The following is a 13,217-nucleotide window of genomic DNA, read 5'->3' as shown; positions in this document are numbered from 1 at the left end:
TTATAGTATAATTCAATTCCTGTAAAATGTTTTTGGTTTAACTTTTCCACTACAATATTCTATTTTTTTGATTCTCCTAAATTCATTCAGTCCAGCCTGCATCTCACAGGATCCATCTCCTCCATTTAGAGAAACACACATTATTTACTCAACAGAAGTTAATTCAATCACCTATTGTAACCTGTGCAGTTAGCACAGATTACAACATTCCTTCAAAGTTTGCGGCTTCCTTTGTGTGCTTGATGTACAAGAAATTTCCTCTGACAGTAAAGCAAAGGCAGAACTTTCCCACAGCTGACTGGGGCTTGTAGTACACTATCTGCCTAGAAAATTACATAATTGCCATCCCTTACTACAGACCAGTCTGTGCTATAAAGTTGTGCTACTTAGTCTATATCAATGTAGTTAAACAACCAGAATGGATACACACTTTTTGTTCCAATATAAGAATGGTTTTCCTCTATGAAAAAATATTAAACAACCATATGTAAACCAATGCATCCATCCATGGGCTCTTACAGATAGATAGGCAAAATAAAAATTGCATCCTAACTGGGGAACTATTCTCCAGCACTTTTCTCTAGAGTATAACAGACACTTCTCTTATATAACATGCAGCTGACACATCCCATTGATACCATAAGGGAAAAAAAATAAACTTACCTCCTCAGGGGTAGCTGACCAAATTTTGGGTTTGTTTGGAACATTTGCAGAAGGGTTGTTGTCCGTTAGTTTAGGAAAAGATGTAGAAGTTATAGTGCTGTGTATCCTACTCATTTGTCATTCTCCGGTGGCTCTGCACACTGGAGATAATAGATGAGGCATTCCTCTGCACTCCTGCAATTTCAGGAAAACTGCTGGGAACAGCTTTTTCCTGCTGAGAGACAGCACTATAGATGTTGCATGGCAGAATAAGTCAGCCAGGCTGACTCTTGTTGATCAACAAGTGCTGGCAAAGTAGAAGCAAGGCAATAGAAGAGGTAGAATTAAGTCCTTGTTTACTTTCAAGCTTTACTGTAGACATTAGAATGGATTCACAGGCATTAAACCCAAATCTATACCCTACAGCTGAGAGTCACTGGGGGAAAAAAAAGATAGTATAATAAAAACTATAAACTTGGTAGTTAATAGTCATAAGCAGTCTGCAAACAACAAGGGTCGTTCTTCCACTGTAATGGTCTAAACCTTTGTCATGGTCTAGGTCAGATTTATTTCTTTGAGAAACCTTGGCTGATACCTTTTGGCTTGAAGGTGAAGTGGAAGAGCAGCATACATTATGCTCCTTCTCTTATCAGAGCAAAACAAAAGAGGGCTATTACCGGCTCTCCGATGATAATGATCTACAAAATGCAGAGAGGAAGAAAAGGAGCTGATAAGTAAAATTACAGCTGGAAGAGATTATCACACTCATCTTAGAAAAGAGGCTGTCAGCTGCCTGGTGCTCATGGCCTTCCTTCTAATTTCTGGTCCACAATGAAGAGTTATGGAACTCCTGAGTTCAAGCAGATTTAACTGACACTATTAATGCACAGAACGATGGGAAGAGAAAGCCAGGGTAAGGCAGTGCTCAGAAACCCTGCAGAAGAATTAAATTCTGAGACCAGAAGATAGCTATTTTTCTACTTGTTTTTTTGATAACAAAGCTCTATTTTTAACAGTAAATGGCACGTATGCATGAAACTACAGATATGACAGCTGGAGGTAAGGTCTGCAAAGAGAAGAAAAAAAAATATCTCTATGAAGGTGTTTTAAATTAAATCCTTCACACTGTCAACTGACTAAGCTGGATAATTGTAAAATATGATCCTATGAGGACCTGGAAAGATAATTCTTTGGTAAATAAGGAGAGATTGGTCCAGTTCAAAGGTACTTTTAGAGTGCAGATAACAGAACAATTAAGAATTGATGGCTAAAATACGTAGGAAATGCATACACTCCTAGGCTTCATATGCACAGGCTACACTGGCTCTGAAGCTTATTGAAATAAAAATCTGGCATCACACATACTGTCTAATGAATACCCTATCTTTTGAAATAATTAGTTATATTAAGCTGTCTTACATTTATCTCTGTGTAAGATTTTATAAATCTTTTCTAAAATATGAAAACTCTGAAGGGATCTAGAGATCAGAACTAGACCAAAATCTTCTATCTCTACAAATCAAAGAACCAAAATAACAACTAAAAAGCTTAAGGTTGACCTTGCTGAGTTTTTACATAGGTTTTAGGTATTTAGTTTTGACATTAGGGTTAATTCTCTTTGATAGGTAGACATGCCTTTTTCATGAGATAGAGTCTTTTTCAGAAGAGATTAGAAAATAAGATTTGCTGTTTTGGTCTTGTTTCATAACACATGTAGCTCAATGCATATCTGTATTACTTGAAATGGGTACAAATTCTGAATGATAAGAACAGGAGGACTGAGTTGTTTTGCCACTAGAACAGGCTATGAGAGAGATATGTTTTAAATTCAATTCTCTTTTTCCATAGTGCTTTTCAGAATGTCACAAGAAACAGAACCTTAAATTAAAATCTAATTAATCTGTGATGTGCTTTATGCCAATTATTTCCTCAAGAAATATAGCCACCTTAAAAGTTAACTATAGCCAGCTGTTAACTATTGTCCAGAAAGGAAACTAAACTTACTCCGAAAGAAACTCATGAGGTTCAGTGAGTGCAAAGTTTTGCACCTGGAAAATCCCCATACATCAATTCAGGCTGAGCAGCAGCTCTAGTGGAAAGGACCTGAAGGTTGTAGGAAGCACCAGCTTGAACACCAGCCAACTGTGCACTTGCATCACAAATAAAGAAACCTTAGGAGAAATGTATCCAGCAGATCAAAGGGTTATTAATCCCATTTACTTGGCATGACTGTAGCTGCACCTGCAATTTTTTTGTCTAGCTTTCCCACTTCACATCCACTCAGTTCAGGAAAGGTGTTAGAAAATTGGAAAAGATCCATAAAAGAGCTGCCCAAGAAGGTCAGGAGTCTACAATATATAAACTGTGAGAAGTTGAAGAAACTGGGTTTATTTAATCTGAAAAATAAACTAAGGAGTTCCAGCAGCCTACAATTATGTGAAAGTCACATGCAAAGATTACAGTGCTAAAATCTTTTTAGTGGTAAATGATCTGATTAGTGACAATAGCCACACATGATGGCATGGGAGGTTCAGATTGAGCACTAAGAATAAGTTTTTACAGCACTGGAAATATAGAAAAAGAACATGTTACTCAAAAAGAGGTGAAATATCTATCCTTGAAGGTTTTCATAATTTGCCTTGACTAAGCTGTGTCTGACCCAGTCTGGTGATGGCAGTGGTAAAGCTCCCAAACAGGAGGTTGAACCTGCAAAGGATGTAATAAACAGCACATGCAAGGGAGTTGGAACCAGATAAATTCAAACCCGCAGGCAGACACACAGTTTTGAATTTTAATTAAAATAAATTCTAAAGTTGAGTTAATTTTGTCATATATGCAATGAAAAATTTTGTTGCGTGTGTGCTTATGCAGCTTGTCAAAGGCAAAACAGCAAGATGATATTAAATGTCCCTCCTCAAACATTTCTAAAATTTTTGCAAAATACAATTTCTAATCAATTTGCAAGAAAACTTTTGAAACTGGGTGATTTTTTATTCTAAAATGTTGTCTGAGTAAGGACATTAAATGTTTACTGCAGCACCCAAAATTATTTATTCTCTCTCAGATTTTATGTAATACATTTAAATAGTATGAAAAATCAAGATTTACAGAATTGTTGAGTCCCTCTCTTTCAGGAAGGGCTGTTCTGTACTATTTAAAGCTCTGAAATGCAAAATTCATCTTGTTCAATATCTGCAGTAAAATTGATTGCAAATGTTCTGATCTTACTGAAAACAGTGAGAATTTTGCCACAGACACTAGCACAATGAGGAGGCCCTTCATCTCTCCTGAAGCTGTCAGTCACTATGGAGAAGGTCTAGAAAGCAGATTATGAAGCATGCTAAAGTGTAATAGATGAATTTAAAAATTGAACTTTTTTATAAAGATTTTACTCAGTGTTGCTAAGACACTAACTCTTGAAGTCTCACTGATTTCCATATTTTAATATTTCATTTCTATGGTAATTTAAGAGACATTTTCTCTTGATATAGATAGAATGTCCTTATATCCATGGAACTGACTGTGTTTTCTGACTGATATAAAGTGTTTGGAACTCAATTCTGTAGCTCACTGCAATTGTATCCATACTTCTGTGTAGATCACGTTTGTATCCTGATAATTTCCCTGAACAGACTTACTTTTGCAGTTTGGGCATTAATTTATCCAGCTAACATGAGAAACAGAAAGAAACTTACAGTTTGTATGTTTACTAAAATTTAATTTCCCTCAGTAAAGAAGCTCAATTCTGTTGTAAAATATTTGGGTCAAACGCCAAACTAGAACTCTAAGGAGTTCCTCATTCTTGTGCCTGCTGTACACTGGAATCCTTGGAACAGACCTATACAGAAGTGAAATGTCTGTTGCTAAAAAACCCTTTGATAGTAATGCAAAGAGACTATAAGGAAAGCATTAATGTCAAGAAACAGGCAAAGAGGGAAAACCAGAATTATAATAGCAGCATCCAATTTACATGCCTATACAAATTTTCCAGGTAGCCAAACTTCTACATTGTCATATTTTTTCTTTTCTACTACACTTTTCAGTTTTCTTATTTCACATTTTATCTGAAACAAACAGCAAGAAAGATTATTCTTATCCAACTCTGCAATACCAGCACTGATTGACCCCAGCACTCGCAAAAACATTTTCCCAGGGCATCTTACTTATTAATTCCCTGAGCAGTCTGCTCTCCTCATGTCCAGAGTTGAGGTTTTACTGGCACTTTTCCTCCATTAATTGGTGTTGTAATGGCAGTGAACAATGAATAAATTTTGTGATTAGGAGTTTATTGACAAAAGGCAGCCAAAAATACGTCAAGGAATTATGTGAGCCTGGTACTCCATGTTGATTCTACTTTTTAGTACACTGCAGCCTAACAAAAGAACTCATTGCCCAGTATTTATGGAATAGTTTATAATAGCATCCAATGCATATTTTTGAACTGTAAATGTAGCTTCTGAATAAAAGATGTTTCCCATCACATGAGTAGATGCATATGACAAAAATGCTTCCAGTCACATCATAATGATGGAGCTATAAGGAGAAGGCTGACAGAGCTACTCCCTCAGCCACAGCCTGTCTCCCCCTTATATTTAGCAGCCAGAGGAATTAACCCCATCCCAACCAACAGGTGGAATAGGTTAATTGCTTATATTTTTTTCTGATCCCCAGCTGTAACAATTCACATCAACAATGGCTTATTAAGAAACAAGAGGCTTTTTTTCTTTTAGCTTTAATTCATTGATACCATTATTCAAAGTTATCTGTGGCTATTTTTAGTTATATTTGCACAGTAACACTGACATCCACTGGCCAATGTAAATAGTGGCAGGTTATTTTCCACTGAATAGGAATTGGTTATTAAATACCTAAACAGATCTACTTAGGAATAAAGTAAATAAAACTGAGTGTTCATTGTCCAGTGAAACATTGAATATATTAAAGATTATGGTACTTTGATATTACAGTTTTCACATTTAGGGCTAGTCTCCTCAGGTAAGGAGGTAAGGAAAAAACACAACTAAATCTATCACAGCAGCAAAAGAAAAGTAATCTGAAAATAAATATTCATTAAAAATATTAATGGTGATCAGACATTTATTTATTCTGAGGACATCCGCTTTTCAGAGGACAGGAAAATAATAAAGTAGAATTTCTTGGCAATAAGCAACAGCAAGAACAAATCATATATCTGTTGTATGGAGGGCGAGAAGCAGAGGAAATGTACCCTGTCAAAGATCAGCTGATGCTTTAAGCTTAGGAAGTTGCAAGATAATCCCCTTCCAAGAAATGTAGAAGTTGATCGTATGAGAAATCAAGTAAAAGTGAAATTTAGAGCAAAGACAGATTAGAAATCCATTTCCTGTTTGCTGATGGCTCGTGGAAAAATTCAAAGGAAAAGTAAAAAAAAAAATTTATTTAAACCCAATATACAGTATGTTCTGAGTAAAATGCTGCAAAAACTGAATAAGCCTAAGAGAACTAATCTAGCTTTACAGCTAGCATTGTCAAGAATGGTTACATAGAGTTAAAGTTGAGATTTTAAAAGTTATAACTCCTTTAAAAGTTATAACGCTCTGGCATCCCTTTTTTTTTCTTCCCCCCACTCCCAAAGAATAATCCCAGCATACTCTCTGTAAAATGCCTGTCCTGTTAGGAATGTACACAAATAAAGACAATAATCCCTATTGCTACAAACATTGTGTATCTGGACCCCTTCCCTGGATTTAAATATGAAGACCACCCTGGTGACATGTGGCAGGGAAAATGGTAATAATATACACCAATTCCTCTTGGTGCTGATGAATTGTTCTGCAGGAAAGGAGACGCAATGGGGAAAGGGTTTATGCTGCAAAAAGGAGCCTCTGTTCACAGAACAGAGTAGCAGATGAGAACCTGAAGTAAACAAGCAATGTCACTTGGATGGTTGAACTTCTATCAGTACCAGAGAAATAAAAAGTGCAAAACAATGCTCAGGTATGGTGGGAGGAAAATGCTGACTTGATATCTCCCTGCAACAGTTGTCTGTTTGAATCTGAAGCACTCGTTGGTTTTAAGCTGATGCTTTGTCTGAGATGCACATTTTGGGAAAGGCATCAGGAAGAAGAAGCATGCTGCAACTGCCTGGAGAGCCTTACATTTATTTCAGATGAATCAGTTAATTATTCATCTGAGTTACTTGTGCCATGGGGTACTTCTTTCAGCGTAAACACACTCAAGCATGAGGGATAAAAAAATTAGCCTGCTCAGAGAACAGCTCACAGATACTGTTCTTCCTCTCAAACTAGCTCTGCGCTCGTGCAGCTCTATCAGCTTGGCACCTAGAGTGTTTTATGCACAGAAATGGATTTATTCTCAGAAAAGGTGAGAGACAGGACTTGAAGTAGCCCATGAAGTATATCCATGTAGCCTCCCTTACAGGCCTGGAAGGAGAGCTACACAGGTGCCACAGAGGCAACATGACAATAACATGGACACAGATTTTCCCGTTGCTAGGTGGGCTGGAAGCAGACCATTGCTGGCAGAAGGCAGTTGGTGGTAGGAGCTACTCCACCTTTTTTTTTTTTTTTTCCTGAAACAGGAGCTGCTGAAACCAGAAATCACAACTAAGAGTGACAGAGTGATGAAAATAATCCAGTAATTGCATGGAACAACTTAAAAACTGCATGCTGTCACGATCCATGAGTTTTGTCCTCAAGGAATCAACAGGGCCCTGTTTTAACAAGCAGTGGAGTAAAGGAGAAACAAGCTATTAAGGATATTGGAATTTTCAAAAGCCTCAAACATTTAATTTCTAAGCCTTCCTGGCCTTGGACCCATCTGTCTGTGCCCTCCCCACACATGGGCATTCAGTCCTAGGTTTTCCTTCCCTTTTCCCTGGTTATTAATGGAGCAGCATCTATCAGCGCCAAACATCCACAAGTATCACGGCGAAGGTTCTTTTAGAAAGTAATAATTCAAGTCTCTGCTCTCCCCAAGCCCATTTCACACCAATTAAATATACATTTGACCACAGGAGAAGGTATCTGATGTCTTGTTATTTCAGCTGGGTGAAAATTTTTGCTGCAATAAACACTGAATAATTTATACAAACCAGTGGCTGCTAGAACAGCTTATGTAAGAGAAAAAGGAAACGTCTGGTAGATAGGAGACACCTGGAATTTGGGATTCTCTCTGCTCTATGAGGCCTAGCACTCCTGGTATCACAGGCAGCTATGGCAGCTCCCACATTTCTCAGTGGCGTCTCTCCAACACCATTTCTCCTGTAAGCATCTACCAAAAGAAAAACACATTTGGAGAGCAAAATAAAGTTACACTATGTGAATATCATCCATTGTTACAAGCAAAAGTTGATTACACACTTGCTGGCAGGTGCAAGCCCCTTACATCCTGTAAGTCTAAGGAATTGAGGCAGATTCCAAATACACAGGCTGTAGTTTACAAAGGTGAAAGAGAAAAAGAAGGAAACTATAGGGCATTAAATATTAAAAAGCATGAAGAAGAAGCTAAATACTTAGGAAAATAGATTGGAAAGTGATATATACATATAAATGAAACACAGGTAAGTTGTTTTTATAGACTTATCATCTGCTTAATATTTTGAATAATTGGAAAACATGGTGTAATCTGACACTTTGAAACAAAGCTGTTGGTAAACAGCCCCTTCCCTTGGGAAGAGGACATTAAGTTTAAGCTCTTTTGAAAGATTAGAGCAATAAAAAAAGAAAAGGGACTTTTCATAAATTGTTTCATAAACTCTTCGTCAAAGGAGGACAATAAGAAAAAAACTGGAGTAGGGACAACGTTAACACTGAGATTATATGTAACTACTTGAGCATCTAAATGCCAGTATCTAGAGAAAAAACCTTGTCAGACCTAATAGAAAAAAGGAATTATGTACAATTTAATTAGCGAAAGACTGTTAGTAGGAAACTGGAATCATGTTCTTAGGCCTGATCTTCTCTAGAGCTGAATTTGCATTGTCCAGTAATAAAGATTTGTCTTCCTTTTATTTCATCGTAAAGATTGATGAACAGTAAGGAGAAAGAAAAGGGTGTTAGGGGTCTAAAAACTAATTGTGTGAATATGTAGGTAGTGGAGTATACCCCCCTTTTCCCTTACAAGTTTTCTCTGTCATTTAATCAAACTCCTATGCGGTTCCTAAAGGTAATATAAGATCTAACTCTACTTTCCAGTTTCCAAAATTAAATATTTAGTTTTTATGACAGCACAGATATCTTCTGATACAGGTTCCCTCATCCAGAATTAACAGAGAATTCTTTTAAAATGTAGCAATTCCAGAGATTTCTTTTCCCTATATGTTCTGGTGTGCCAACGCACCATCTCTAAATCCTTAAAGAGTAATTAAATTTATAGAACCTATGCATATAAATGATAAGTTTATGATAATTTAAGATAAATGTGAAGTATAATTTATCATTTAAATTGTCTCTTTTGGTTTCTGCCCATCCTATTTTTTACACATTCTAAAATGGACATTTCTGTAGCTGCTCCCCAACACTGGATCTTTATTCTTTAATTGGATGAACACAGTGTTGGGAAATACAAAACCAATTCAGTATCTATTAGGAACTCACAAAATTTAACCACCTTGAAGTATTTCCTTTTCAAGAAACTTCTAAAGCTGTATCAAAGTACAAAAAATCCTCTACAGGGATTCCCCCCCCCCCCTTGGTTCCCCTACTCTTGACTACCTGAAACTATTCAAAAAAGGAGAAACAAAAGCCCCAGTCTTGTAATCATGGGGTGGGAACTAACTCACTCCACGGATTAATACCACTGGAAAATCAGCTCAAAGGAAAAGAAGAGGATGGCTCTCTGTAACAAATGCAGACATGCACATGGAAAGCACTTAAGAGGTTTTTTTTTTAACTTTTCCCAAAAGATTTCTCCTGTACAACATTATTTGAAAAGGGGTTTCAAATAGGAGTCTTTCAGAGATATTTTGCAATAATTTACTTCAAGACAAATCAATACCATAGTTTATGTGCTGTCAGTGTGAACAGTCAGAAAGAACACTGACTAACCCCCAGGTATCACCAGTGGATATTTTTTAGGACTACATAGATATGTACATGTGTGTGTGCACAGCTCATTGATGATAAAACCTGCTATCAGCCTTATGCCACCTTAGCATACTTTATTAGAGCAAAAAAATAAATCTCCAACGGATGAAATTTTGTTTCCTTTATAACTGGCACATTCCCCTATAAGTAAAATAAACAGGAAATCATTTCTGCAGTGTCAGTATAAAGACCATCAAATTTAAATAATTCTATCTGGTGTCCTGGCAAACCAGAAAGCCTGTGGCACTAAGTACAGTAAGAAATTATGACATGCTAATGTCATGAGATTCTTTTCAGCCATACAGATTTATCTGGTATGTGTAAATCTGCAGAGCTTTGAGCATGTGCCCAAGGTGATATGGTCAAAAGCAATGTTGTTAAAGATCAGAAAAATGATGCTTACTCTCATGTGTTCCATTCTTGATCTGGCTATGTTACACTTTCAGTGACTTTCTGTAATTTTCAGAAAATCTTCCCATATGTAGATTTGAGTATTTTTAGAAGCGTTGAAACTTAAAGAGATTGATAATACCCATTATCACAATTACAACTTAAATCTAAAGGTAGACACCCAAACAGCTGAATCTATTCTCCATATGTAAACTACTGATATGAAAATGTGAAACAGGATTTTATTAGAAAAAGAACTATTTCAGTAAAATGAGAATATAATGGTTATTTCAGAACGAATTTCAAGGTAACAGTGTATGATTTAAAACTGGCTTACTCAAGCCAGTCATTGTTGGGAATGAACAAGACTGGCTTGAACAGCAGAGTTATTACTCTTTGAGAGTTTTCTTGCCACAAGGCCAAGGGATTTCTAGTGCTCTTCTATCCTCTAGATGGAAAATTGTGACTCTGCCTTCAGGGGGAGTGAATGGCTCTTCAATCTGCTCTTTTTCTTTTTGTCTTTTTTACCATCACTTCAACCCTATCAACTTATACGATCGCCTTGCTTTATCAATTGGAAACAGAACCACATTTTTATTTTTCATTATGTACAAGCTCAATTGTGCTTAAAGACAAATGTTCTTCTCTACTCTATATGCATCCCTTTCTGATTGCACACTTGTCATAATTTTACTAACCTCTGAATTGTTTAGCCAATAAGCACAATAAGCACACAAGGCAAGTTTTAGAGCTGCTTTCTGTCACAAAATTTACAGCAGCAGATAAAAACATGAAATGAAGTTAATGGTTCTACACTCACTGGTGCTAATAAAAAGCATCACATCCTCTTCATGGTTTTGCATTACCATGGCTAAAATTGCTGCCTCTGGTTAGCAGGCTATTTGGCTCTGTAACAACAATATTTTACCTCATGGAACCATACAGAGAAAAAAAGTCTTAATTTCAATCATTTTCATTGGGCTTCTCAGGAGTCTAAAGATTAACTCCATTGTCATAAAATGTGTAAAAGCATCACTTGTATATGTAAGACAGAAACATCTCCTCGGTGTATTTCCTAATTCTTTTTTCAGTGTTAGGTAAACTGACCCATTTTGCCTAAAGTAGTCCAAAGGTCATTCCCTTGGGAAATTAGCCAGAAAGTTCTTTTTGTGCAGATGTCTATTGAATGACATTGTATCATTTTAGATGTATTAAAAATAGCTTGCAAAACTACATTTAAACCTTTCTGTCATATTTTTACCTCCATAAGTAACACTATTGTTCCATTATCCATGAAATAGCATCATAGCATGAAAGACAACTGCAGAGGATCTTTTCCCCAAAATTTCACTAAATTTTTCTCTTTCAATAACATGGCTTTATTTATTCTTTATTGAATAAATTAAAGAGGTACAATTCCTGTAGATTCTTTGGACTGAACACCAAAATAGTAGTCAAAAATACAAAAATTCAAATGTCACTATCTTATCGAAAGGGTCCTCAGAGGGACCTTTGGAAAGAAATCTGCAGGATAAGGTCATGACAACTATTCCCAATACAATTGTTTAGTTCCCCAGGCTGCACCAGTGTCTTCATAGCATTCTTTACTAACAGAATTTGGGAAATGCCCACTAAAAAAGATTGAATCTCAAACTCTCATGCAGGAAACATCCTTAAAAATTAACTTAAGGCAGAGAATATAAATCCAAATTTTGTTATAAATGCTATATGCTTCCTAAGGAAGACGTCATAAAACCATCAATTTCACAGATGTTGTTCCAATAGTATATGAAGACTAAGAAAAATGACAAAAAAGGAATCTATAAAACATCACAAACTGAAGGTTGATTCAGTCAGATATCTCTCCTGACCATGCAGGGAACAAAGGAGTGCCAAAGTCTTCCTGCAGATATCCAAACAAAAGTTCCATAAAGCAAAGAATCTGGTACTGCAACATATCTACCAAAAGCAGCTACTGGCAATTGTATTTCCATTTCTCTGACATAAAGATACTCTGGGATCAAAGATCAGCATGGTTGAGCTGCTCTGCTCATCCTGCAGAAGAGATGTGACATAATAGTTAGTCCTATAAGATCAATTCAAGTTGCAATGACTCTTTGAAAGCATCACAGTTAATACCACAATCAATGAAGACTAGCTTCGTGAAGCTAACTAGGGACAGATTATTTTTTTAAAAAAATCTTACAGAAAAGAAACACAAACAAGCAGAACCTCTTCATGATAACTCCTGCCTCCTTTAAGCACTTCACCTGGCACGTACTCAGTCAATCCAAACTTTTTCAGGATTTCATTGTAAAAGTGAACTCTGGAGGGTGTTTGCTTATGCAGATTTGGTGTTGTTAGTAGCATTTACTAGCTGCAGTCAAATTCTGAACTTTTCTAACAAAGCCTGAACTGAGGTTTTTGAGCAGGAGAGGCATGCTTAATGAATGCCAGCATGATCAAAGCCTACAACCAGGACAGCTAGAAATAAGCTTGTCTGGACTTAACCTTAAGCCAGGGCTTCAAATTGTTGGCATTATAAAAACTGAAGAATGCCTATTACCAGAGAGACACACCTAAGTCAGACGCAGTCAATAAACACCTCAGTTCATCTGTTCTGAGGCAGAAAAGCTCAGTCTGCTGTGTTCCAGTACACCTTCACACACACTGCCAGAGCTTCGTACCCAAGTGCTAAGGAAGGCCAGGAAGCTCAGGGTGACACAGAGCAGGCCCATCTTTATGGAAATGCTACCAAACTCCTTTCCCTATCAAACTGTATCATACTGCTTTCTTTTCCCCTAGGTCTTACCTAGGTTATATTTAGCTCACGAGGATTTTTGAGCACTGGCAATTTCTCATACCAAATTTACAAGTCTTTCCTGTTATAGTGAGTGTCTCATTTTTGGGGGCTCTCTGGGCATTGTCAGGGTCAAAAAAAAAAAAAAATAAGACCAGATATAGGCATATCGGATATTGCTTCCCTCTAAGTGACATAGGACAGATTAAATTTGGGCCTAAAATAAAGTTTATTTATATCAGCTGGTGATCTGAGCCTTCTCTTCCCCTCATTTCTCAAAACAAAGCCAAAATTAACCT

The 13,217-nt window shown here is 36.7% G+C and overlaps 2 protein-coding genes and 1 long non-coding RNA gene across 3 annotated transcripts in view; 2 read left to right on the top strand and 1 right to left on the bottom strand.

Annotated features, from left to right (window-relative positions):
• LOC135416638 (uncharacterized) overlaps nt 1-13,217 on the top strand; it is a 414,600-nt gene that overhangs the window by 293,172 nt on the left and 108,211 nt on the right.
• Nucleotides 1-13,217, bottom strand: part of ANO3 (anoctamin 3) — a 157,380-nt gene that overhangs the window by 115,499 nt on the left and 28,664 nt on the right. Inside the window, exon 1 of one of the 2 annotated variants that reach the window (XM_064656954.1) lies at nt 664-798. The exons of the other annotated variant lie outside the window; for it this stretch is intronic. The gene's annotated coding sequence lies outside the window, so the exon portion shown is untranslated. Of the gene's footprint in view, nt 1-663; nt 799-13,217 lie in introns of those variants that run through there. 2 annotated transcript variants of the gene reach the window in all.
• LOC135415349 (uncharacterized) overlaps nt 1-13,217 on the top strand; it is a 39,136-nt gene that overhangs the window by 444 nt on the left and 25,475 nt on the right. The window lies entirely within an intron of this gene.

Source organism: Pseudopipra pipra, chromosome 6 (genome assembly GCF_036250125.1).
Source record: "Pseudopipra pipra isolate bDixPip1 chromosome 6, bDixPip1.hap1, whole genome shotgun sequence".
Classification (NCBI taxonomy): Eukaryota; Metazoa; Chordata; class Aves; order Passeriformes; family Pipridae; genus Pseudopipra; species Pseudopipra pipra.
This window is presented reverse-complemented; position numbering and strand designations above follow the sequence as displayed.